Source organism: Setaria italica, chromosome III (assembly GCF_000263155.2).
Source record: "Setaria italica strain Yugu1 chromosome III, Setaria_italica_v2.0, whole genome shotgun sequence".
Classification (NCBI taxonomy): Eukaryota; Viridiplantae; Streptophyta; class Magnoliopsida; order Poales; family Poaceae; genus Setaria; species Setaria italica.
In genome coordinates, this window is record NC_028452.1 from 889,106 (window position 1) to 893,424 (window position 4,319).

The window sequence follows — 4,319 nt, forward strand, 5'->3', positions numbered from 1 at the left end:
CTTGTGGAAATATAATTTAGTTTTGTTTTTGCTTCATTTTCAGGTTAACTAGTTGAAGCAGAAAAGGCTAGCTAACTGCATGAAAAAAACATTGACACATCAGAGTGAAGGTTAATTTAATCCTGTCGTTGATCAGTACGATTAAAGGCCATCACTCTCTGAATAAAAACGTGTCCACTTTTTTTTTCTGTGGATACTTACGCTGTCACTGTACCTTCAATACTTACTCCTGATTGTTCCTCCTCAGTGAGCTACTAATTTTTGCTGACAATTAAGACAATCGAAGTGCCATTTCAGGTTGGCAAACGGTATTCCAATCATCCCTGCAGGTTGCTCAGGGGTGTAGCTCTGCTAAACTTTAGCACATGTCACATCAAATGTTTGAATATTAATTAGGAGTATTAAACATAATCTAATTACAAAAATAATTGCACAGATGGAGTCTAATTCGCGAGACGAATCTATTAAGCCTAATTAGTCCATGATTTGACGATGTGGTGCTACAGTAACCATTTGCTAATGATAGATTAATTAGCCTTAATAGATTCATCTCGCGAATTAGACTCCATCTGTGCAATTAGTTTTGTAATTAACTCATGTTTAATCCTTCTAATTAGTATCCGAACATCCGATGCGACTACCCTCAACCATGTCAGGCGTAACACAGGGACCAAGCTGGCGGAGATGTGACCCAGGTCCAGCGAAGCTCACCTAAAACAGTGACCTCTTACACACCTCATCACTCATCAGCACTTGCACTTGGACCAGGGCGCCTGACTAGCTGTTAAGAGTCGGATCAAGCCGGAAAAAAAAAATCTAACTCATGGTGACCCAAATCTAATCCAGGTATCAACCTGACAAGTACGCAATCTTGTGGTTGGGGTACCATCACACATACCTGGCCTGACAACGACTGCACCTATACCAAACGTGTAGGATGATTTGCACTCTCTAGTAACCTTGACAGTGATTTTTTTCTGCCTCCAAATTCACCCAACATTTGCCCCCTTTTTCAGAAGTCACGCATGCGTGAACCAATGTCCCAGAGCTTTTTTACGGTAATACGGTAATACTAGTGTTTGAAAAGGTCTGACGGTTTAGATTAATTAGTCGTATACTAGTCCGACGATTTAGATTAATTATATACTATTTAAAAGTTTATTAGTGGTATGGTGGTATAAATGACTAGGATAGGCATTGAAATTTTATTTTTACACAACAGTAATTTCATTTATTTTAATAAATCGGTTGGAATCTCATTTGATTTCTCCTCTACCTTCTGTTAGTAGTGACCGCCGCCACCGGCGATGTTGTTGATGTCCTACTCGTGGTCGCTCCGGCTCCCTACCCGCGCGCCTCCAGTGCCGCAACTTTTGGGTGCCCGCAGGGCTGCTTTCCCTCACGCACAAGGGTCGTCACGCCGCACCTTCGCTGCCTCATCGGTTTGCGCTACCAGCACAGCCGCCACAAGTCCAAACTCGCACTGCCGCTAGGCTGCAGATGCACAAGTCAGGCAGGGACATCGTGCCCGCAGCCGGCGTCGAGGTGCCCTACCAGGAACCGCCCGTGGGCTACCTCGCCAAGCTAGGCCATCCACTTTGCCTTCCTCAGTTCCTCATCGCCACCTTAGCGTTCTCTATCGCTGCAACCTCTGCTTCTAGACTATGTTTCTGTTTTATTTTATTTAGCTGTCGATGAGCTCGGATCTCTATGAATGGGATGGCATTTCGATCCTTCAGGAACCCAGGATGTTGTCAATTACTTGTACTATTGTCCGTGTGGGATTTAATCATGTTCACTTCATCGTGTTGCATTCGCAATCGAAAGCAGCAAGCAGTACTAGTCAATGCGCCCAAGCTTCGAGGCCTACATCTACTATTTCTTACATTCATGTTGATTTGCCATTGTAAAACAAGATGTTGGTGACAATCATGTCATGGTGCGAAGTAACTCTTGGCTAATTAATGGTTGCAATCTGCACCACACTACACTTGCGCGTTGTGACTTGAGCTTGTGCTGTAACTGAATATTAGAATACCAAACAGAGCAGCCATTAGTCTTACAAGGAAAAGCACAGGACAGACAAGTAGCAATCCCATTTGCAGTTCGTCTAACATATTTCTTCTATTCCCCCCTCTCTAAATTCATTAAACAAATGAAGGTTACATTTGACACCGGTATAGTGAGTTGTTACAACACCGGCTCCTATCCTCCATGCTGGAGTTTGGCTCTTGCCTTAAATTTCATCTCAAAATGAAAGCTGAAATAAAACAACAGGCACTGTATCCATGGGTTCATGTGGCTCACTTCCAAGCATTCCACTCATTGGCCTTTCAAAACTGAAACCAATACAAGTTAACATCTTCTAGTGATTGCAGCTGCAACCACCGTCTCTGTGTTAAGAGAAGGGAAACTAAGCAACCTTGAGGATGCTGCACAGGGAATTATTTGCATTCACGTAGATCTTAAACTTCACCTCGACCATGGCCTGCATATACACAAGTAAAGCATGTGATATATCTCTTGTTATTATCTGTGCCTTTTTGAACATTTATTTGTCTTTGGACAATCAAGAGATACAATGACTGCATCATCTTCTATGGTATGCTGTTGTTAAATCCACAAGAACTCAAACTACACACCCACACGACTTATTTGTAGTTTTGCACTACATCCATTATTCCATTTTATAGTTTCTCAAACTAATACAGCGACAAATGTACAACATTCTTGACAAACTACATGGCCTAATGAAAGAGGCAAGGCAAGTTGACACTGCCGTTGTCGCTGTTCCAAGTTACTAGGCCGCCTGCGTCAGCCCCATAACTGCGAACAAATTGCCCGCAGCACAGTGCCGGCATCGAGGGGTAGGCGCTGCACAGCAGGGCGGTTGCGTCGAGGACAAAGAGGTGCTGCATGACTGGCCGGTGCTCGATTCGTCGGGAAAGCCTCACGGCGCCTACGAGGACTAGCCGTGCCGGTGGCGCCGCTGACAGCCACGCACGCCAGAAAGTCAATCGGCCCTTGCAGGGCTGCGCTCCGGCCGGGCTTGTGGCACACCGACGGGGAGATGTCACTGGCTCACGACACCGGACGGCGGAGACTCCAGGCTTTGGCGGCATCAGCGTGGCGGCGAGTCGGCGCCGTGGGAGATACGAGGCTGTGGCGGCGCCGCGGGAAAGCTCCATTCGTGGCAAGCCCGCAACGTTGGCGACTCCGCCGAGGAGTCATCTCGGCGGCGGAAGGGTCGGCGCCTGGGACGGTGGCGACACCGGGAAGAACTCCGTAATACGCCGTAGTGGTACAGGGGACTAATTTGATTCCAAAAAATTGGATCAAACCCTTCAACTGGATAATTATGACTAAATTGCCCTTTGTTAGATCTTCTCAATACTATATACCACTAAGTAGCAGTATTGTGTACATAAAACAGCTCGTGTACCAAACTTGCTTCTCGTCTTGTGCCATTTTAACAGTTTCATGTACCCGCAGATAACCTTCTTTTCGGTCCCCTGAAACATACCTTCTGATAGCTAATGATGATTGTTTCCTCACTTGATTAGTGCATGACACGATCTAACACGACGTGCTCACGAGCGGGAGGGGGCTCGATGCATCGGCGGATGGCGACAAGCCTAGCTAGGCCGGCGGCGGTGGGGGCCGGCGGCGACGGCGCTTTTGCCGATGCTTCTCTCAGGAACCTCACATCAGCCATGGCCCCGCCGCTTCCTGCTGGCCGGCCGGCCTGATGCATCCATCACGCCGAGGCCATTGCTCATGGACTCGTCTCGCGTCCGGCCTTGTTCGCTGCACTTTGCCCCGGCCGTCCCTTTCAGCCGGACAGGGTAGGCGCAGCCGAGCGCGGCAGCTACAGATACAACAAGCACGGCAGATTGCAGGTCGCATTGCCCTCCAAAAACAATGTGGTGATCAGAAGCATATTATGTATATATGCATATATACAACAAGCATACACTTCTGGGTGGTGAGTGGCATACATGAGGACCACAGGTGCAGGCGTGTGCAGCAGAAGCTGAAAGCCATCCATGCAGAAATGTTCTGCAGATGCTCCATGGAGGTGGTTGCCATGTCACCATAACCACCATAACAGTACTCTGATGTTGTTGCAGGGTCAGTGGAAGTGGTGATTAGACCCTGTTTCAGGATAGTTTAAGTGTCATAATTGAAGCCTAGGAAGAGGCCCTATGACCCTAGCTATGGGTCTCTAAACAAAAGGGCAGCCACAAAACAAGACTTGTCCATGCATCCATGGCACAGTGTTGCTGCCAGATGAGATTGTCTGAGATGCATGATCATCA